We start from the raw sequence: 24,317 nt of genomic DNA on the forward strand, positions 1-24,317 counted from the left end.
TTTCAGGGGTGACGTTGATGGTGACAAATCACTGACGAACAAAATTGCTGAATTACATTCTTAGTGCTGATAGTCATAGCTTATGGTATTGCAGTGTCGCACATGTTTCCTTTGAGAAAAATGTATTTTTATTAACGAATTAATAAAGATTGATTAATAAAGATTGAGTTACCAGATGATTAGAATTGTAATCAATAGGGAATGAACATTGTTAAAACCTTCTTTGTGTGGTGGTTGTTCTTGATTATTATGGTTAACGTTGTGTTTTAGAGAGTGTTTCCTTAATTATTGATGTTAGTTATTGATTCAATAGTCACTGCATGACTAGGATACTCCATGCGATTCAAACAATTAATTGACCTATATGCCTCCTCTTGTAAGTTTACTTACTAAGGACCAGGCGCGCTAGCACTTCCACATCCTGCAGGAACCTCTGAAACTTCTAGATAATGCAGACATAGTCAATGTGATTTTCTGGTGATTGGTCTGGTGAGTTCCACATTGCCTTGGGTATTCTTTTGTGTGGAAAGACACTGCTCCCTATCACCACACTATTCAGTGTACAGAGACCTGCAAACCTTCCAACATTCTCATTCATATTGATCGTGACTTCTTTGTACCTCGTGTTGTCACTTCCAACCTTGGCATTGAGGTCCCCCATCAGTATGTAATGTCTCCCTCAGAGCATTTCTCCAAGATGGATTGACGCCTTTTGTAAAACTATTCTTTTTCATTTTCTTTGTTTGTCCTCTTTTTGTTCCGAAGGTCACTGTGACGATTCTGGGACCATCTGCTTCTCACCCAGTCACAGCTCTGTTGGTAATTGCATCAGTTACACTCCCTGAGTGTGTGGAACATTCTCTTCCTCATATCAGGAATACATCAATATTCCTCCTGCAACCAGTCTCTTTTGTCCACCTCATCTCACTCGTGCCAAGCAGGGCAAAGTTATAGTTTCTTATCTTCGCTGCCATTTGGGCGTTCTTCCCTGTCTCTTGCACTGTCCTCATGTTCCATATCCCAATGGTGATGGTCTTGGTCAAAAGCAGGTGGATCGGCTTTGTGGCCCCTTGGGATCCCTGGCTTTCACCACAAGGCTTCATAGATCTCTGTGAAGGAGATTCCTCTCTCCCCAAGGCCGGGCTGTCTTTTGGTTAACATTTCCGTAGCTAGGAGATTTTACATGATGAGATAGCTAGCCACATGTATAATCATGCTCCTTTCACAGCCGGACTTGGGTCTGGCCATGGCGTTATTTGAAATGGATGTGCTGGGATTAAAAAAGATCATGCTTGAGACCCCTCTGTGGACAGGATGATGGCTAAAACACTCACCCTCCCTGGCTGGATACGGGGGATGGGATAAAATCTGGATTTCCATGTTTGGAAACATATGGCAGGGATCCAACATCAAAACATTGCAAACACTACAAGAATACAATACCCTGAATTGGCCCAAATTCTTCAGAAATCTGAAGCTACACCACACCGTCGAACAACTCATTGATTCCCATGTTGCTGTTTCTGAGGTTAGCCCCCTAGAATCTCAAGTCCTAAAGGGTCTTATTGAAGGGAAGAACATCTCATGGATTTATAAAGCACTCATACTCAACTCTCTAGACATGTGTATGCCACTTTGGTCCCGGTGGGAGGAATGGCTGAGTTGCCTAGACGTCTCTGATTGGAGGGATGCATGCATGTCACCACTTAGACTATGTGTTCTGCTCTAGTGCAGACTAAGAGGAGACAAAATAAAAGGAATGTCAAGAATGCAGCACTCTTAGTCTGAGTAATGAATTTATTATAACGCTTCTCAAATCTCATACACAGACAACAATGACGTGAGCTTTATTTCAGATGCAGAAACATGTGCAATTCTAAAAAGGATCACAGCAGTGAAATAATACTGATCACAGAATTCAACAATGGTTATAACATATATATATATATATATATATATTACGTATTCATGCATGCACAATACAAAGCTAAAAATAAGAATTAAAAATGTATCACCATGGGGCTTGACATCAACTTCATCCCTTTGTTTGCCAGCATCAAGCCTTGGAACCGGACGACCGGAAAGATAGAATTGCCTGCAATAGTATGGCATCCCCCCTCAGATGAGCTCCGTCTAACCAGTCGTCAAGCTCCCACTACCTTATATACTTTAAACAAACTGGAGAGGAGAATTTGAGTAACTCCCCCTCCCATCCTGTAAGTTGTTGTTCAAATGCTGGCCATACCAGGTCAGTGTTGAAAAAGAACATTCTAGAGACTGGCCAAATCTCATGGTGTATTTCCAAGGCCGAGCTGTTCCCTGCCTTACCATAAACATTTTCAGCCTGGTACATCTTATCATCCGTGTTCCTCACTCCTCCATGTTATGTACCCATCCTTCATTGAGACAGAGCGAAAACACATTGCACAAGCTGTGCGTAGCAAAATACCTGATGGTGTGTGAAGCTAAGCTAAGCACAAAATGGAGTCAGTGATCAAGATGGAGCTGGGGGTCAAATACAAATAACATCACACTATGGCATGCAGGCTCATTAGTAATACTGACATGCTGGTGAGCCCCAGAACCACAAGCACACTTCTTTCACCTGGTATGGGAATATCCCTGATCACCCAAAACAGTTGGACAATATTTAACACACTTTCTAGAGTGTTTGGGAGGCTGATAGACCTCTCCCCTGAAGTAGTCCTCCTAGAAGTCCTGGATGGGTAAGTCATTCAGCTGGTGATAAAACCGTACTGGGTATCAGAACTGTTTTAGCTAAACAAGACATTACTACATTCCGGAATGCAGCATCCCCTCCCTCCCTTGGTCCTCTGGGAGTGAGTGATGGACTGGTGTGCTAAATTGTATAACCTGAGCACAACCACTGTAGGAAAACTGACCATGCAAATCTTGTGGGAGCAAGATGCAAATTCAGACTTCAAGTCACCTAGAGCCCTGAAACCACCGGAGAACTGGAATAAGCCTCTGATGGACAACAGTACTCAGGGGAAGGGGAAGTGGAGAAACAAAACACAAGGCAGTACTCCTGGACCTTTTCAAGGTAAATGCTTCACTTCTTGACTCCAAAGGTTGTACTACAGCTTATGTGTAAAAAATAATATAACAAAAAGAGTTTTTCAGAATCTTCACTACTAATACAAGAATCCCTCAAAACAGACTGGGGACAGGTGGTATATGTGTCTTACCTATCCCCCCCTTCCACTTTCCCACTTATGGTTTAGTGATAGAAATCCAATAAATGTACTCCAATCCTACAGGAAGAAAACAAAAACTGTACTGAATATTCAGATTCATAGAAACACACACAATTCGAACAATGCAAACCCTCACTTAAACCCACTTAACTATAGAATATTTTTGTAACCAAACAGAGAACAGGAATTGCGTCATTCCTAAAGATATATCTCAAAAGAAAATGACACAAAACAAGTCTTTAGAAATATTGAGCTATAACTCTTAAATATGGTATCATATAGGAAGAAGAATGTTTTTTAAATCAGTCTTTTCTTCTTTACTGATTCTAAACAAAACTGTTCATTTACTTTCTATTATACCTTTTATGCAGAATATGAAAATATACACAAAAAGAAACAAGCTGTGAAATCCAACTAAAGGACGGCGAGTGCAATCTAATTCCATTTGTGTTCATACATTTTACCAATTTTAAGAACAGTCAGCTGTTGATAAAAGTTTCTTTGTACCCCATGTCGCCAAAGACATATGGAGGACAAGACACCTTCCCGAAGCAATTGAAGAAACTGGTTACATACAGCAGCTCAGTAGCAACAGTGAAAACAACGCGGGAGCCTTTCTACCGGTAGCAGGCAATGCAGCAGCGAGCCCAAAAATAGAAGCCAGTCAAGACAGGTAAGGCTGTCAAATAATCCAGTAAAATATCTTAAAGGAACTCACTCCCCACTTGCACCCAAACGCGGACTTATGCTGCTACGCACAAGAACCCGACTGCGATCTGTGGATGAACTGGGCGGGATCGGAGGGGCACGACATGCCCATACTTTTATGATTTATGAAACACTGTTTCCCTAGTTTTTGTAAAAAGAGAACCATCCTGGAAAGTTTAATTCTGACAGTTTAAATGCCTCAGTTGAAGTGTCATTTCAATTTCAGTGTGTCTGCTGTGCAGTGAAAATTAAGCTGAAGCCGGGCAGACAGCTAAACAATAAAAATAAGCCTTCTTGCCAGGGTGCCTGCTTGAATGAAAGAAATGTAAATGTGTGCTAATAGTTAAACTGCAAATGTACAGGATGCTTTGGAGCTGGTACTGGCTTTAATTGACATATTCACTCTGTGTTGACAAAGATTTATTCTTTTTGAGTGGTTGTGCAGCATTAACAACTGGGCTGTGAAGTTCCTGCTTTTAATTGTAATTACATATTCACAGTGCTTTCTGTCACAGGCTGCGACCTCGTACCACTAAAAATACATAAGTCACTTCTCTACACTGCATGAACCAAGGCTTAATTTTGTGGCTCTCTGGTTACACACAGGCCTCTGCAGTGCAGTAATAGTTAATTTCCCAGTTAGTAACAACTTTTACATTTTATTTTACATTTAAGCTGCATGTTATTTTATATGTAGCCACCTGAGGGTGAAAAACCAAAAAACATACAGAATATTTTATTTTTTTATGCCACACCTTTGATACCGCCCCCCACGCTCGCTGACCCCCCCACTCCCTGCAGCATCACAGTTCCTTTACTTTTTTAATGCACTCTGACCACTGACCACGATTAGCCTGGCTTCAGGAAGATGGGCGATGCATAAGAGTCACAGAAGACTAAACTGCGTCTCCTTTATTGGCTCCCCTCCTCACTTCCTGGTTGTTGGTTGCTCCGTGCACCCAAGACAGAGATGTGCGGCTGCGACCATGACATAAACAGGAAGGAACAATCTACATATAATTGGGGTGCTCCAAGATACATGGGAAGATATAGGGGAAATGGTTGGAATATCAGGGGTTACTCTAAAACGAAACAACCATGACGTGTACTGTGAGGTGTTTTTGCATGATTTTTATCATGCTTTTCTAAGTGGTTAGGTAACACCATGGCATTTGTCTCAAAATAATAAAATTCAGTTTATTTTTACAAAAGTCATGTCTTTGCCTGTGTCTTCCTCCATCTACGAGGTTCACTGTGAACTCAGCAAGCATTGATAAGCACAATAGGTTTTGCTTTAGTACAGTTCATGCACAGAGAAACAGGTGAATTTATCCAAACTTAATGTCACAACAGACAGGTATCGAACCACAAATAATTTTACTGCATTCAGACAGACACGGGTTGGGTGAACAGAGGGATGAACAATACATAATTGACACTGAGGTAATTTAGGGCCCCTGTTCAAATTTTTTGCCCTTATGTCAAGGATGTCAAATTTGGAGATGAAAATAGTGAACAACCAATCAGCCACTGCTCTCTCCTTGTAAACATCGCTTCTATCAGGTGATGAATGACTTCAGTCTTCAGGGCTGTCCATTTGTGATCTTGCAATGAACATATATATGACAAGACACCAACAGGCCACCCTGGGCAGCACTGGGGCGACCGGGTGCAGAGGTGCAATACGCGTCAGATGCCCTGTGTATTTCAATGGGGATTGGTCTCAGTGGATTTAGTCTGCAGGCTAGACTGGGAGTCCTGTTTGGGTGAGCCACAGAGTGCGCTCAGGTATTGCGATGTTTGAGGATGTAGGGACACCAGTGGTCCTCCTCTACTTGGTCCGGGACGTCTGGGTGCAGAAGGACTGTCAGGTAACTGTCACCAGCAGCGGTCACGGGTGAGGGGGTCCTATAGAACAGGCTGTAGGCGTGGATTGGGGACCAGTTCGAGTGAACCTACAAGTGGGCTCAAGTCTCACAAGCTGGGGTGGGGGAGGATGCAGTGACACTAGTGGTCCTCTTCCTCTCTGTCTGGGGTGTCTGGGAGCAGAGGTACAGTGGACCATCAGGTTTACTGGCATCCACAGCAGTCGTGGTTGAGGGGGGCCTGCACAAAGAGGCGCCAGACATCAGTGTGAAGGTTGCAGTGGGGAAACCCAAGATAGACTTCGCTGTTGGAGGGGCTGGGGACCAGGTTGACACCGTTAGCCCACTTGGACCTGGGCTGAGCGGCTCAGGTGCATTGGTGCTGTCCGGTGGTGGTTTTGGCGGTCCGGTGTTCTCTCCAGCTTTTCCTTGGTGCCTGCACAAATGCAGGAGAGCAGCTCTGCTACTCCATGGGAGTTCCTTTTGCTGGGGTGAAGGTTGGCAGTGTTTCTGGGTTTTTGGAAGTTTCAGCAGCTGGAGGACAATGTGTCTTTCTCAAAATTGTCAAAGTCCACAGCCAGGCTGGCAGGATTGGTGTTGAGTCCATCACGGATCTTCCATTCCTGCCTTTTGCGTCTCTGGAGTGTCCTCCTTCTTCAGGTCAGTAGTGTTCTGAGTTCTAGGGTTCCAGGGGCCACCTAAATACTCAGTGTAGGGGCGTTACAGTTAGGGCCAGGTGGCAGCCAAGGGTTGCCCACCGTTAGGGTGACTACACTCTTTCTATGATCACTTCCATTGGGAAGTGGGCACATCCCTGACACTAGTGGTCTAATTCCTTCCAAACGAAGATGGAGGAATTTAAAAAGTGGTGTCCACTTCAGTTCATCCACCTTAAGGGTGGGACTGGCATGAAGTGGGCACACCTCCTAATCTGACTAATTTTTCCACCTGTTCTGCCACCAAATGTGATGTCAGGACAGGGGGGTTGGTGATCTCTGTCATTTGGAGAGACCTGGGTCGCATTTCAAAGGCAGCCAGGCCTTTGAAGCTTCCCGCCCTAGAATGTCCATACTGCCTGCAGGAGGTGTCAACACCCCTGCCCTGTGCAGACTTTTGTCTCTAGGCCCAAGAGCGCTGGCTCTCAACCTGGGGAGCTGGGGAGGGGGGTGTCAGAACCATGGCTAAGGTAGCTGAACTGGTCAGGACCAGTCAGTTAACACACTAGTAGTTGGTAGGTTTTCAGGGGGCACCTCTAAGGTGCCCTCTGGGTGCATATATTGGTATATCCAACACTGGCATCAGTGTGGGTTCACCAATATGTGATATTAATACCAAACATCCCTGTCTTCAGTGAAGCCATCATTTAGCTGGAGAACTCGTAGTGACCAGTGTCCAGCACATGCATGATTTAAAATAGCTTCCCTGGTCACTTACTATGTCTGAGAATTGACAAAGACATAGCAAGGGCATATATGCTCGTGCAGATATGCCCTCACATGTAATATAAGGCACCCTGTCTTAGGGCTGTAAGGCCTGCTAGAGGGTGACTTACATGTATTATATGCAGTGTTAGGGACAGGGCACACAAGCTATGTGCCATGTTGTGCTTCAACTTATATCTGCACCAAGACTTGCAACCTGCAATGGCAGCCTGTCATGTGCTTAATGAGGGGTCCCTTAGGGTGGCACAATTCGTGCTGCAGCCCTTAGGGACCCTCCTCAGTACCCCTGGCATTAGGTAGAAGGGGGTACCATTTACTAGGGACTTACAGATGGTGCTAAAGGTTTTGCCAAATTGGGGAAGGGCTGTGCAGTTCTTGGGGAAAAAGTGATCTGGCACTGGGATCGTGGTTAGCAGGAACCCAGAGGTCTTTCAGTTGAAATAACATCAGGTACCAGGCAAAAAGTGGGGTCTAACCATGCCAAAAAGGGTTACTTTCCTACACCACTTCAGATCGTGTTGGGCCACATATCAGGTTTTATTGAGGTCATTATTGTGAACAAAAGCTGGGTTCCACCATGGCCAGGGCTATATACTAAGACAACCCTAGTGTAGTGTTGTTCCAGATTGGAAACCTAGGGGCTGATTTAGAGTTTGGTGGACAGGAATGGTGTACCCACTACATCAAACGCTAGGCCTGCCAATCTCAGGTAGAGAAGGTGGACCGTAAACTTTCCATCAGTTGAGGTTCCATTGTCTCCATTGATGGAACGTTTACTCCCATGGCCTGATGGAGGAGATTATTCGGAGGAAAGTCATCTCAACACCCACTCTACTTAGGGGAGATGGTGTGATTTTTTTTTTTCAGTCTATCTCTGCCAGGAAAAGCCAGATGCTGAGGGACAGAAAAAAGAAATGACCGCCACATCCTGGGAGAGGACTCCCAGGGAGTGGGAATCATTCCTTTTATTCTTGTTTAGAAACAAACTCATGCTTTGGGAGTTTGTCTCTGAAAAACAAAAAAAGTTCAAAGTTTGGTGAACTGCTATCAAAAACAATGGTGGCCATCCTCAAAGCTTTTTGTGCCTTGAACGGAACTGCAGTGATGGCAGTTCCTTTCAAGGTACAGAGATGATCACTGGGTCAGTGGCCACCTCTAAATTTGATGGAGGGGGTACCGTCGGAATGGCAGACTTATGCCCTCATTACAACCCTGACTGTCGGTGATAAAGCGTTGGTAATACCGCCAACAGGACGGCAGTAATAAATATTAAATTTTGACCAAGGCGGAAACCGCTCAGACAGACAGCCACTTTAACACACTGACCGCCAGGACGAAATCAACAGGCACCACGGCAGTAACCGCCTACAGCCATGCGGAAGACAATGTTCCGCCCACTAAATTATGAGACACTAATCCGACACCTTTTCCGGGGTGGTACCAACGACATCAAAATCCTGGCGGAAACACTGCACAGAAGGGAAACGACTCACCTCTGGACAATCAAGGAAGAACCACACCGCCATGGAGCCCGAGTTGCATGTGTTTCCCATGCTCTTCTACCTTCTGCTCCACTACGAATACCAATGCCGGCGAAGACGACCCCGGTGAGTACTGCCGCCTAGCACACATGGGAGTGTCGGGAGGAAAAAGAGAGTGACACACACATGCAACCCGCAACACCCCCACCCCCAACACCATACACATAACCAGATGCAGTAACATTAAATATTCACCCCGTACCCCTCAGGAATAATGCAAGGACAAAATGAATGGATTAAAGTGAGTGTAATAAGATAAAATACTATAAACACGTGCATCCGAATCAACAAGTATATACATATTTACAAATGTAGGGTCACTGCCCAGTCCTCAATGTCTGTGGGCCACAGGGCCACATCACATAGTCTAAGGCCCCACCTCACTCCTGCAACAACACGGAGAGAACACTGCAGGGGCATCAGATAGAAAATAGACAGCTCAGGGGGACAGGGAACGGGGGGCACCACAGCTTGAAAATGGTACAATGCCACTGGTCCTGGAGGGGGCAACATGGCCATCACTCTGTCCTGGGGAGTGCAAGGCCACAGTCTCCCAAGTGGGTGACTTGCCCACTGGTTCTGGAGGGGGCAACATGCCCTGTGCTTGGTCCTGGGGAGTGCAAGGCCACAGTCTCTCAAGTGGGTGATTTACCCAATGGTTCTGGAAGTGTCATTGTGCCCAGTGAGCTTCATCCTGTGGAGGATGGGGTGAGTGGATGGCTTCTTCCACTGGTTCTGGAGGGGGCATTGCGCCCTGTGATCTTCATCCTGGGGAGGATGGGGTGAGTGGATGGCTTCTTCCACTGGTTCTGGAGGGGGCATTGTGCCCTGTGATCTTCATCCTGTGGAGGATGGGGTGAGTAGATGGCTTCTCCACTGTCCGTCTGCCTGGCTGGTGACCAGGGTCCTTTCCCACCTGGAGTAGTTGGGAACACTACTGTGCATGTGGACTGGGGGGCTGAGGTGCTTGCCTGGGTTTTGACCGCCCCGGCTTGACATGAGGGACGGGAGGAGGGGTAGAGAAGAGGTCAATGGTGGAGAGGAAAAGCTTCTTAGGGACATTGGGGTGGGAAGAGGGAGATGGCTTGGAGTGGAGGAAGAGGGAGTGGTGTTAGGGGGTGTCAGTCTGCTGTGTTTGGGTGCAGGTGCATGGGCTGGATGCTGTTGTGAGGTGGATGGCTGTTGGGTGTCTGAGTGCTTGCGTTTGTGTACTTTGGGAGGAGGGGGCACAGACACCTTGGGAGAGGACACAGGGGATGTGTGCATGGAAGTGGGGGTGGTGACTTCCAGTGAGAGACGTGTGCTGTTAGATGTGCTGGTGATGGGGTTAGTGGATGAGGATGTAGTGCATGGAGGTGTGAGTGGAGATGCAAGTAGGAGGGAGGTGGAGGACGAGGAGGAGGGGGCCACAGTGGAGGCAGTGGATGTTGGTGTGTCTGCTTCTGGATGGTGTTTGTGTTTGTGTCTGTGGGATGAAGTGTGATGCTTGTGTTTTCTATGTCCACTCTTGTGTGTTGACCTGGGTGCATGCTGGTCTGACTGTGTGCTTGGGATAGGTTGGGATTGAGGGGAATGGGATTGGGAAGAGGAAGTTGGAGGGGGAGGCTGGAAACGGGGACAATGGCTGCCATCAGAGAGGAAGCCAGAGCCTGGATTGATCTATGTTGGGCAGCCAAGCCAGTGTGAATGCCCTCCAGGAATGCATTTGTCTGTTGCATTTGGGCTGCCAGCCCATGGATTGCATTCACAATGGATCACTGCCCAACAGAGATGGATCGCAGGAGGTCAATAGCCTCCTCACTCGGGGCAGCAGGGCTAACTGGGGCAGGGCCTGAGGTGCCTGGGGCAAAGGAGATGCCCACCCTTCTGGGTGAGCGGGCACAAGAAAATCGCTGAGGGGCTGCTGGTAAGGGGGAGGCGGCTGTACCTGTAGCTGGGGTGGTTCCAGATGTGCCCGCCACCCCCAGGGAGCTCCCAATGGAGGAGGTATCCAGGTCCGAACTGTCCCCTCCTGTCTCCGCCGTGGTGCTCCCTTCGCCCTCCGTCCCACTGGTGCTCTCACCATTGGTGGATTCCGCCTCCTGGGTCCTGTGGGATGCAGCTCCCTCCGTTGCCAGTGCCGATGCTCCTCCACCAGATGATGCAAATGCACATAAGGACAGGGTGACAAAACAAAAAGGGGGGTGGGGAAAAGACAAAGGATACACTTGGTCAATGGCACCACCAACACCACTGTTAGCGTACACAACACACACACAGGGAACAGCCCTACACACTAGGCAATGCACTACCAGTCACAATGCTAGTCACAGGCCATGGATAGGGACACCTAACGTCAATTACAGCATACCTGAGACCCACAGACCCCTGCCCAGTATTGGTTGGAGTATTTTCACATAAGAACCCTGCCCAACATGGGACCTACCCTGCAATGCCAGGCCTGGCCTAGGGGCACCCACATAGCCCCCACCTGGTTACCACCCCACCAGGTGCAAGTTGTATATTGGGGCACTGTACTCACACCCTTGTGGCTGCTGTGATGCGTCCATCCATCTCCGGATAGGCCACCACCAGTATGTGGGCCATCAGGGGGGTCAGGGTTCAACTAGCACCCATTCCTTGTTGGGAGGCCATCCCCAGCTGGGCCTCCGTGGTCTTCCATGCCCAGCGTCTCAGGTCCTCCAACCATTTCTGACAGTGGGTGCTCTGCCTGCTGTAGACCCCCAGGGTCCGCACGTCCTTGGCGATGGCATGCCATATACCCTTCTTTTGATGGGCGCTGACCTGCAGGGAAATAGACACAGTGAAAGATATTAGTCCGACTGTCCTGCCTGTTACACTCATGGCCCACCATGCCCCTTCCCATCCCTATTAGCACAGACATGGCTGAAAATACATGCTGCACGCTGCCCACGGCCCATCCACCACCCACACCCTACATGAGGCATTCACACACAGTACTCCATGCATTCACGCACCATGCATTGTAATCATGGTGTACTCACCTGATGGTCTGGAGGCCCATACAGCATTTGGTACTGGGGTAGGACCCCATCCACCAGTCACTCCAGCCCGCCGAGGTGAAGGCAGGAGCCCTTTCCCCAGTCACACGAGCCATGGTCAGTTCCAGACACAGGTCACAGCAGCACATGCAGTGTAGGTCCTCTCCTGTTGAAGGTCAGGTAGCAAGTGAGGAATTAGACAGAAAATGGCAGTAATGTCCACGGTGATCCATACCGTCACTGCCGGCCCACATCACCATTGGCCACTGTACCCCATAGGGCCCAATGTTAACCAATGAGAAGTTGCACAGCGGTTCTCGACCACCTCCCACAGCGGTGCACAACCTCAGAGGAATTACCTCATTTCCACCTGTCCCTCCATACAGGACAGGCGGATGCCATTTCAGGGGGGGGCAGGGCATGGCTCCTAACTGCATCACAGTACACAAATGCACCATTTGGACATCTCCAACAAAATACTGTTACAATCACAACATGCATTGAACTGTAGTGGTTGGAATTAAGAGATAATGACCAGCTGGTCACTATTTTACCCCATAGTTTGCAACAGCTGAGAATGAATAGGCGATGGAGACATCACCACGTGTACAGATCCCCAGGTGTACTAGGCACATTATCCTCACCCATGGACTTGATAGGGCCACAGTCACGGAGCTGTGTGCCCAATTGGAGCCTGACCTAATCTCTGCTATCCGTCACCCCACCGGGATCCCCCTCTTGTGCAAGTGCTATCAGTGCTCCATTTCCTGGCAACTGGCTCCTTCCTAGTGACAGTGAGCTTGGCAGCAGGAATGTCTCAGACAATGTTCTCAATAGTGCTGACCAGAGTATCATCTGCCCTGATTAAACACATGTGCAGCTACATCGTTTCTCCCAGGTGGACAATTTTGCCACAGTGAAAGCTGATTTCTATGCAATGGGACATATCCCCAACATTATTGGGGCTATTGATGGAACACATATTGCATTTGTTCCCCCTCCCCCACAAAATGAACAGGTGTTCAGAAATCGAAAGAGATTTCACTCCATGAATGTGCAGATGGTGTGCCTGGTGGACCAGTACATCTCCCACATCAATGCAAAGTATCCTGGGTCTGTGCATGATACCTTTATCCTGAGGAATAGCAGCATCCCAAATGTGATGGCTCAACTCCAGAGGCACAGGGTGAGCCCTGGTTCCCACTCAGTATATGTTGGTGTATGGGTATGGTGTGGACCCTAAGGGTTAGTGTGTGGCTAACAGTTGTCCCTAGATATTTGCAGGTGACTCTGGTTACCCCAGCCTCTCACGGCTACTGACCCCTGTGAGGAATCCCAGGACAAGGGCAGAGGAACGTTACAATGAGGCACATGGGCGAACAAGAAGAATTATCAAGTGGACCTTTGGCCTCCTGAAGGCCAGGTTTCGTTGCCTCCATCTAACAGGCGGATCCCTGTGCTACTCGCCCAAGAAGGTCTGCCAGATCATTGTGGCATGCTGTATGTTGCACAACCTTGCCTTGCGTCGCCAGGTGCCTTTTCTGCAGGAGGAGGAGGCTGGAGATGGCCGTGTGACAGCAGTGGACCCTGTGGACAGTGAAGATGAGGAGGCAGAGGATGAGAATGAGGACAACAGAAGTGCAATTCAATACTTCCAATGAGACACAGGTAAGACAGGGTAACTTCACACTTAATTGACAGTTTTGTGTTTGACATTGTCACTGGCAGGCTGTTTTTCCCACTTCTATGGCCACTCACTGTACCCTTTGGCATCTCTATTTGCAGATATTGTGCCCCACTATCGCTCCTGGTATGTTCACTGCAGCCAACCACAGGTCTTTCCTATGTATACATTACTGTACAGTTGAATTGTGATGTTTAAATCTTGATAAACGAATACATACTTAAAAAATTTGACATACTCCATACTTGTATTTTTTCAAAGAGTGCTTGGGGTGATGATGGAGGAAAGTCCAGGATAGAGTCCAGTCTATTTGTATCTCAGGTGCATTGTCCAAGGGGGCATAGGAAGGGGGCAATGGCAGTTCAAGGTGGACAGGGTGACGGAGTGGGACACAAGGGTGATAATCAGGAGAGTCTTATTTCCTGGCAGGGGTCTTGGCAATAGTCTCTGGCTTCTGCCTGGATCACAGAGAACATTTGCGGGATGGTTCTCCTTTTGCAGGGGGAGGGGTGCTGGCGGCTTGTTGGTCCTGTGGCGGGGCATCCTGTCCACTAGCGACAGCTAGTGTCTAGTGTCAGGGGCCCGGCGGTGTGCCACTGCTTCCCTCATAGTGTTGGCAATGTCTGCCAGCACCCCTCCAATGGAAACTAGGGTGGTGTTGATGTCCTTCAAGTCCTCCCTGATCGCCAGGTACTGTCTCGCCTGCAGCCACATGTTCTCCTGCAACTTGTCCAGTATCTGGCCCAGCGTATCCTGGGAATGTTGGTATGCTCCTAGGATTGCGGTGAGTGCCTCCTGGAGAGTCGGTTCCCTGGACCTATCCTCCCCCTGTCACACAGCAGTCCTCTCAGCTTCCCTGTTGTCCTGTGCCTCTGTCCCCTGAACCGTGTGCTCACTGCCACTGACCTCAGGTCCCTGATCATCCTGTGTTTGTGGGGTGGCCTGGGGTCCCTGTAGTGGTGGACACACTGCTGATTGACGTGTCCTGGGAACAGAGGTATGGGCCTGCTGGGTGGGTGCAGTGGTAGTGTTTCCTAAGGGGGAGGGTCTGTGGTGGTGTGAGACTGGGCCTGGATAACCTACTGTCCAGAGATCCCTGATGGGCCAGGTTGGTCATCCAGATCCAGGCGACCAGAGCTGCTGTCATCAATGTGGGTCTCTTCTGGAGGGGGACTGGATGTTGCTGGCACCTCTTCTCCTGTGACATTGGCTGGGATACCTGTGGGGATGTAATTGCAGTGTTATTGTTTCTGCATGTGACATATTGTTCATGGGTGTGTTGCCCTCCATGGTTGTTGTTGCCCTGGCAGATTTGCCTTTGTGTGAGTTGTTATTTGGTGGGCTAGGTGATTCTCTCCAGTGTGCATGCATTGGTGATAGGTGTCATTGCAGGTCTGTGAGGGATGCCCATGCATCGGTGTTGCATGCAGGGCTTGGTATTGGGATGAGTGGGTTGTGATGGTGGGGTATGTAGGAGGTGGTGGAGTGATGGGAGTGAGGGCAAGGGTGGAGGTTTGTGATGGCATGCAGGTGGGGGGGGGGGTGATAGTAATAGAGAGTTGACTTACCAGAGTCCAGTCCTCCTCCTACTTCTGCCAGGCCCTCAGGATGCATGATTGCCAAGACTTGCTCCTCCCATGCTGTAAGTTGTGGGGGAGGAGGTGGGGGTCCACCGCCAGTCCTCTGTACTGCGAGCTGAGGTTTTGCTGCCACCGAACACACCTTCCCCTGTAGGTCGTTCCACCTCTTCCTGATGCCATCCCTTGTTTTTGGGTGCTGTCCTACGGCATTGACCCTGTCCACGATTCTCCGCTATAGCTCCATCTTCCTAGCAATGGATGTCTGCTGCACCTGTGCTCCAAATAGCTGTGGCTGTACCCAGATGGTTTCCTCCACCATGACCCTTAGCTCCTCCTCAGAGAACCTGGGGTGTTGTTGTGGTGCCATGGGTGTAGTGTGAGTGGTGTGGGTCAGGGTGTGTGGGGTGATGTATTGGGGTGTGTGATGTAAGGTGCGTGGATGGTGTATAGGTGATGGTGTTATGTGGCTCTGGTTGTGTGGGTGCTCTTGCTGTCTCTCTGTTGGCGATCGTTTATAATGGTAAAGGGTTGTGGGTAATGTGGGTGTGTGTTTTATAGTGGTGTGGGTGTGTGTTTGTGGTGTGTGTATGGGTGTCAGGTGTGTGTAGTTTGAATTGTCCAATGTGGTGTTGTTTTGTATGTGTGTGTGTATTTTGAGCGCATCGGTATGTCCTGCCAATTGTTGAATGTCCGCTGCGTTGATTCATGGGTCATAATGTGATGGCCGTAGTTCTGTTGGCGTAACGGTGTGGGTTTTGCTACCACCAGTTTATCACCAACCCTTGGGCTGGCGGACTCGTGTGTGTGGCTGTATATTGATGGATTTGTATGTGTGTGGTTGGTGGTTATCCGCTGCCGCGACGTTATGTTGGCGGCAGTCGACATGGCAGTAAGTGGGATTTACCGCCAATGTCATAATGAGGGCCTTAATTTCCTTCACCATCGCAACAGTAGATCCAACAGAGTGGCATCTAAGTCATTTGCTAGCTTCCTCAATGTTCTCAAATGGAGTGGGCAAGAATTATCCTGATGGGTAGCACACTACAACCTAGTTTGTCTTGCCACCCCAACCAAACAGCTGCACCCAAGGAAGAAATCCTATGACAGGATCTAGAGCTATGTAAACAAATATGGGGACTGGGAGATTACTGGTCCAGTGCACAGTCTCCCAAAATGAACCTATAATATCAATATAAGTGCACTGTTCCACAAAAGAGAAAGAAACAGGACAACCAATCGAGTTTGGAAGTGGCGAATAAGTACTGAGTATACTTAGGAGAGCCCTCAAGCACCCACTTGGGTGACAGGTATCATCATCGGGCTTACTCCTCGCCAGGCTGGTGCTGCAATGCCTGGCGGGCTACCCAGCATTCTGGGTGGCACTCAACCATTATAAAATTGCTAACAACAAGGGTGTGGGAAAGAAATTGAATAAGAAACGGAGAGTGTAGAAAAAGAGACAAAACTCTTAAAATTAGCTCTGAACCTGAGCCATTATTTTAATGCGATAGAAATTGGGTTCAGGCCAAGATTAAAAACAAAAACATAAGAGTGTTGCTGGAAATAATGTACCGTTACACTCTATAATTAGGGAAGGTAGATTACCTAATCCTACATGGTCTTTGTGTAACAGTGCACTTATATTGATATTATAGGATCTAGAGCTAGCCTAGGTCCTGGACACACGGCTGTTCTAGAGACTGGGAATTAGAATGTGCAACAGTAGTACCGTTAGTCTTTCACTCACACGATTCCGTATGGCTGATCACATGCTGGTGAATTTAATTCAAACGATGATGGCGATGCTGTGCAGTTTGAAAACAAGTGTGAGACGTTTTTGTCTCCTAAGGCCAACTCCCAATATATCCTGCCTCATTCTACACTATTCTCTTCAATGGTCACTAAAACAGCAAGAAAAATACCTTAAAGGGCTACGATTTATATTAGACTCCTACTATTAGCTTGAATATTTATTGGACAGTTGGTTGGCAGAGTTGCAGGTTTAAAGTTTCATCGGTGTTTCTGCATCTTAGGGAAGGGTGCGTGAGCTCAGGATGCTGTTGGCTGTGCTTGCTTTAACTGAGTACTCCATTACATAAGTATGCACATGTAGAGTGATTTGATATAAATATATATATATATATATATATATATATATATATATATATATATATATATTCACATATCTGCATAAATTGGTCAGTGTGTTTGAGTGAGTACATTATTGTAAACTAGGATGGAAACAATGCATTTCAAAGCAGAAGACATTTTTTATAAAAATACTAAAATTATGTTGTTTCTTGACATAAATATAAGCACATATAAATGTATATGGATCGCAATAAATGGTCATGACATGAAAGCTTTGGACCCATGCCTATTCCAATTAATAACTGCTGAAACAGATTTTTCTTTTGTTAATTAGTTGCATATAATAATTTATGGCGCAATGTTTTGTTATGTTCCTTGGGGATATTAAAAAAAAAAAAAAATCCAGTAAAAAATAGTATACACTGGAAAAGTGCTATTATGAATTAAGGTGTGATTTAAGAGAAAATGGCAGTGCAGTTTAAGCATAGTTAGCAGAATGTGCTTAAAGTATGGTTTGTGTGCGTACAACACGTGTACATTCTAGGTGGGCTGGTAGAGATGGCTACAAACATGGAAGTGCCGAAGGGCAAGCAGTGCTTGTATATTTAGCACTTGCAAAGTAGTACATTTGAGATACCCACAACCATTTAGGAACGCATTTATTTCACGTTCTCCAAGAATCTAATTTACACCCCAATGGACCTTCCTAAAATAGTGTGAAATCTGGATGAAATGCACCAGTTAATCAGATACTTTCAGGAAGCTTTCAGGAAGAAGATACCATCTATTGTGTGGAAAAATCGGGAAGGGCCTTGAGAGAACTGAGACACACACAGTAGCTCCGGGAGTTCTGACCACACACTAGAGGGAAGGCCTGCACTGTGCGGTGGCCCTCTGGTTATCAGAGTATGGTCTCTGATAGTCAGCCGACGCTGCGAGTATTGTCTGGAGCCGCAAGAGGAGGCTGGTGACAAGGATATTGGCCCTGGTGCCCCTTGAGTTTGGGCCTGTGACTTCCCCCATTCTGACAGTGGAAAAGGAAGCGATAGGACTGGCACAGATTATGGTGCATCATGAGTAGACTCTTGCAGCAAACTCAGCCTACGCCTCTGTTGCAGGCAGGGGGTACGCTCAATCAATCAAACAGGATTCATAGAGCTGAGCTAATCACCCGTGAGGGGGTCCAGGGCCTAAGGCTACAGCTGCTAAGCAGTTCAGTTGAACAGCCAGGTCTGAGTCCTTTCCTGAATTCCAAAAGACAGGATGAGGTTTTTCCAGGATTTCACTGCAAGGTAGGAGAAGGAGCATCCTCCACTGTGCAAAGGAGGGGGAAGCAGATAGCAGGTGTTTGGAGGGTTAGTGGAAGTTCAGGTGGTGGTTGATGTATGCTGGCCTTGATTGTGAAGGGTCTTGTAGGTGTGAGTCAGCATCTTAAATTGACATCTCTTATAAATGGGAAGCGAGTGGAGCTTCTTGGGATGAGGGTAGTGTGGGTCCATTTGAGGAGGTTGAGAATGAGTCTGCTGGATGAACTCTGTTTGGTCTGTAGTCTCTTCAGGAGGTGTGTGGTTACTGCTATGAAGAGTGTGTTATAGTCCAGCCAACTGGTGACTATGGCTTGAGTGACGATTCATCTGGTGTTGACGGGGAGCCATTTGAATATCTTACGGAGCTTGCAAAGAGTGAGGAGGGAGGCGAAGGAGAATGAGTTGATCTGTTTTTCATGGTGAGCTTGCTGTCCAGGATGATAACAAGGTTGCAAGCATAGTCTGTCAGAGTGGATGCTGGTCCTAGTTCAGTAACACAACAGGAGTAATTCCACGGGAAGTTGATGTTCCTGAAGATCAGCACTTCTGTTTTGTCTGTGATGAATTTTAGGCAGTTGCTATTCATCCAGTCGGTGATGCCCGTCATGCACTGAGGAAGATGGCCTTTGTGGTGGAGGGGTCTTCTGATAGTGAGAGGATGAACTGGGTGTCATCTATGTAGAATTTGATGTTCATTTATGGGTTCTGACGATGTTGGCCAAGGGGGTCATGTGAATGTTGAACAGTTTAGAGCTGAGGGGCGAGTCTTGCGGGATGCTGCAGATGATGTTCTTGGGTTACGAAGTGAAAGGTGATAGGCCAATTCTCTGGGTTCTTGCGGTAAGGAAGGATGCAATCCATTTGAAGGCATCTCCTCGGATTCCGATGTGATGAAGCCTCTTGATAAGGGTGTTGTGGGATACTGTGTTCAATGCTACTGAAAGCTCGAGGAGGATCAGGGCTGCTATTTCTCCCCGTTCGAGGAGGGTTCTGATATCATCAGCGACAGCAATCAGGGTGGTTTCAATGCCGTGGTTGATGTGGAATCCAGATTGGTAGGGATCCAGAAGATTGTTGATCGCCAGGTGTCCTGTTAGTTGGTGGTCGATAGCCTATTGGAGGACTTTGGCGGGAGCAGAGATATGGGACGGTAGTTCTTGAGTTTGCTCTGGTTGGTGGAATGCTTCTTGAGAAGGGGTTTGACTTCTGCATATTTCCATACTTTGGGGAAGGTGGCAGTGATTATGGATGGGTTGAAGATGGTAGTGAGCTCGCGGCTGATCATCTTGCTCCCAAGGTAGAAAAAGTGGTGGGGACAGGGGTCTGTGGGTGCTCCTGAGTGGAAGGAGTTCATGATGGCTGTAGTGTTTTCTGTGGTGAGCTGGGCGCAGGCGTTGAGCAGGTGGTCAGAGATATGATCGTGGTTTGCATTTGTGGGAGCGAGGAGGCTGATAGTGTCTGCGGCAGTGGGTTGAGGTTCGAAGTTTTTGGAGATGGCGGGGATCTTGTCATGAAAGAAGACCCCAGGATGTTTCAGAGTTCCTGAGATGGGGTGATGATGTGTTTGGGGGATGAGGGGGTTGAAGAACTCTCTGACGATGTTGAAGAGTTCTTTGCTGTGGTTTTGAGCTGGCTTCAATGCAGTCGGCCGGGGCACTCTTCTTTGTCTCTTTCAGTATTTAGAAGTATTGGTTGCGGTGTCGGGGTGGAAGCTGTTGAGGGCATCAGTCCCCTGGCTCTCAGATACGTTGTCCCACCTGCGGTATGAGGTGCTGGGAGGCTTGGTGCCTGTGCAGGGGGATCCTGTGATGGCAGAGGGGACAATGACATGGTCTGTCCAGGTGAGCTCGATGACATGGCTGTACTTGAGTCTTTCGCTGGCTGTGAAGATGGGGTCAAGCGTGTGTCCTGCGGAGTGTGTAGGGTCGGTGACTAGTTGATATTGATACAAGAAATACCCTCAGCAATATAGACTGAGGAATCCACTCATAGCAGTAAATGGGTGCAAACAAAAGCCATAATTTACATTGGAGGTGTGCTCCTTCATTATTATTAGTAAACCGCATTACAAGGAGATGAACTCTTCTAAGTGCGATACCAAAGGAGCAGTACTTGCACTATAGAGAGCTCGAAAAACGCTGCAGTAACTTTTGGGAAGAAACCATCACGTTTCCGCTTTATGAGACGCTACTCTCACAACATGCCAATAATCAGTGGGGACTACTGATTATAATACACTCACATGCGGGTGACTGCAGCAATAAGATATACAGCTGGTTGTGTGGGCTTCATAAAGGAGCTACACAACCCCAACATGGTATAGAAAAAGCGATGAAGGCACCTGCCATCCAAGCCACGATTGATAAATATACCAGCCCACTGACAAGCATGGCAGGGGCACCAGAAAGAAATAAGATGAGGCGAAACCAAAACTGGTGTATGTGCTAAAAGTGGAGCAGGAAACAAGAACCTCACAGGAATATAAGGTAGATGTGGTTGTGATAGACTTGAACTTGGTGAGTGGACTTGTAAAATGTAATGAAATGAATATCACATCTGGAGCCGCAAGTGGTTGATGCAGAGAGAAACATATCTGCATCATAGAATGTAATGGAGTATTAACTATGTAGAAATGAAAACATTGGAGAAGCGTGTTGAGGACACAGATGGAAGGTCATGCCAGAATAACATGCTTGGTTGGTCGACCTGGGAAAATGGAAGTAGAAGGTCTAGAACTTTTTCTGAAGGATTGTATAATGAGCACTCTGGAACCCAGAGGTCTGCCAAACTACTTCCCAATCCACAGAGCGCATAGGATGCCGGGCACCCAGTCCCTAAGCAGGTGCACAACCAAGAACGATTTTATTTCACCTTCTCAACTACAGAGACCTAGATGCATTATTACAAAGAGCTCGGCGGAGGGGGAAGCTGATTATAGAGGGTGCACATGTGATACTGTTCCCAGATTACACACAGCAAGTGCAAAGTATGAGTCGCTATTTTGAGGCCGTGAAAAAAACTAAATGTTGGGGTAAAAGTGTGGAGTATATGGTGTTCTGCCCTGAAAATAGGCACGTTTTTAGTGAGGCAAGTCAGGCATGGGACTGGGTAGAGAGGTGACCCGCACTGGCGGTCCAAGATTTGATCTCCTGGCGAAAAACCTGATATCTGTTGACGTGATGATTGCACTGACCCACACATGAGGATGCAGAAACGGCCAGCCATACCGTCAAAGCCTCTGCATGGAGGAAATGCACTGATGTGACTACTTAAGTCATCCAGCATCCAGTCACACTTGGCAGACATAAAGTCAGAGGGTGTACTGGACAGAGGACGCCTCCCCATTCCGAATTACACCTCTCGCCCTACCTCCCGACGCTTGGATTATTTGAAATGCCCGTGCAGTTAGAACCACAGGGTCTGCGGAAGTACGTAAAATACCCACTTTCAAATGGTGTTTCTTAATTGATTTTATTCTACGTTTTAACTAATTGCGATTATTTTGCAATCTTGTCAAGGTTCAAAGTTGTTAATGATTACACCACATCAGTATCCGCAGGGAGTAGTACTCGCTGAGCGACACTGTTTCCACGAGGAGGAATGGGCGCCAGCCGTTCTGCCTGTACTGATTTACGCTAGGGCTTCCGATATGGAGACAGCACGATGTTAATCATCCAAGTCATCGTATCAAAAGAATGATACGATTCATGCCGCAAGTGACACAGACATTCACGTTCAGACACCAGACATGGATCAAGTCACTTCTAACATGGAAAATGCGGGTGTTAATAATAATGCCAAGAGAGTGAGTGTAAGGGCATATATGCGTAGGCATGGAATATAACAGGTAGTGGAAAGCATGTGTTTGATGTTGTGTGGCATATGACCATACACTCTTCAAAGGAATCCACGCACTACACACACCCTAGCAATATGTGCTCCAGGACAAATTACATGCTTTTAGATAGAGCAAATTTTTAGCATCTGTGATATGTAAAACACTTGGGGAGAGCATTATCGGATCACACACACATATATGCAGAGTATATGTTAGGCAGTTAAAGAATGTGCCTCCTCCAAATGGAAATTACCAGTGCCAATCTTAAAAACACAGAATTCTTCTCCACAACTAGCACAGCGATAACGGAGTATTTCTCACTAAATGAAAACTCACCTTGCAACAGAGGTACTGAATGAGATGCCTTAAACTTTGATATAAGAAGAGCTTTTCTCTTGAGTAACATCTATGATTAAAAAATAGATAATGCATTGGTAGACAAAGAAAGAGCCCTGCTCTGGTGACAGAATGTGGCCATGGGAGATGCCCGGCCAGAACCGAGTCCGGAGAATCTCGGCATTAAGATATTAGAAAAAAAACTTTAGAGAAAGAACTGTCTAAGAACCGCTCATTGAGAGAAGGTGACAAGGCTGGCAGACTACTGACCTGGCTCTTGAAAAAAGAAGGTACAGCAACGTGTTCAACAGCCAGTAGAGATCTGCAAGTTAGCCTTAGACACCCAAGAAGAAATAAATTAGGTTGTTTGTACATAAATCTAAGCAATGCCATAAGAATCCACAGGCAACAACCAGCAGACTACTGACCTGGCTCTTGAAAAAAGAAGGTACAGCAAATTGTTTAACAGCCAGTAGAGATTTGCAAGTTAGCCTTAGAGACACCCAAGAAGAAATAAATTAGGTTGTTTGTACATATTTCTAAGCAATTACATAAGAATCCACAGGCATCAACCAGCACTGTAGTATACCCAGTACTATTGGTTCAGGGTCTGTGTAAACTCACTGTCAGCAACTGCCCAATGGCCGGGAGAACGAGATCTCTATATGTCCCTCTTCTCCCCTGCAGGACGAATACTATCCCTTTAAGGGAAGTTTACATTCCGGAGAGGAGGAGTGGCTAGAGGATAACTTTTGGGTACTGACCCTGACGTCAGGAAGAAAAGAGGAGCCACACTTGGAGACTGCGACTTCGCAGTGGCAACCGAAGGCAGAGCCAGGAGAGAACAGTGCTGAGTGACTGGAAGAAGATCAGACGCTCAGACATCTTTAGGGGTCGACTGGAGTTGAAGAAGATGGTGGGAACCTCCACTTTTGCTATGACCAGAGAAGGAGATGACGAAAAGGGAGCAACCCAAAGCAGACCAGGAGATGACTAAAGAGGCCGTTTGTCGTGGAGCTGCATCCTCCCACCATGCTTCAGGAGAAGCATGGCTCCGTCAGGTGTGTGGCCAGGTGCGGGGACTGGGAAAGACGCTTGCAGCTATACGACTGCCCAGTAGTCCTAACAAAGAGAAATCATGAGGAGGAGGAGGGTGGCTCTGTCTTGCATGTCGGTGAAGAGGCTTATTACCCTATTGGGACAACGTATACGTTCCTCTACGCTGGGACCACAGCCAAACTTCAAAGAAAACTCCAGCAAATCCAGAACGCAGCCGCACGACTCCTCCTCAACCTCCCTCGCCACGAACACATATCCACCCACCTCAGATTCCTACATTGGTTGGCCATCAACAAAAGGATAATTTTCAAAGTCCTCGTCCACGCTCACAAGGCTCTCCACGACACTGGACCGGCCTACCTCAACGAACGAGTAAACTTCCACATACCTACTCGCCAGCTCTGCTCCGCCGACCTCGCCTCAGTCCCCCTCATCCAACGAACCACCTCCGGCGGCAGATCCTTCTCCCACCTCGCCGCCAAGACCTGGAACTCCCTCCCCACCAACCTATGCAAGACCCAAGACCTACTAACATTCAGAAAGCACGCAAAAACATGGCTTTTCGATCAGTAACTGGCCACTACCCCCCCCCCAGCGCCTTGAGACCCTACCGGGTGAGTAGTGCGTTTAAGAAATTATTTGATTG

This window comes from Pleurodeles waltl, chromosome 6, assembly GCF_031143425.1.
Source record: "Pleurodeles waltl isolate 20211129_DDA chromosome 6, aPleWal1.hap1.20221129, whole genome shotgun sequence".
NCBI lineage: Eukaryota > Metazoa > Chordata > Amphibia > Caudata > Salamandridae > Pleurodeles > Pleurodeles waltl.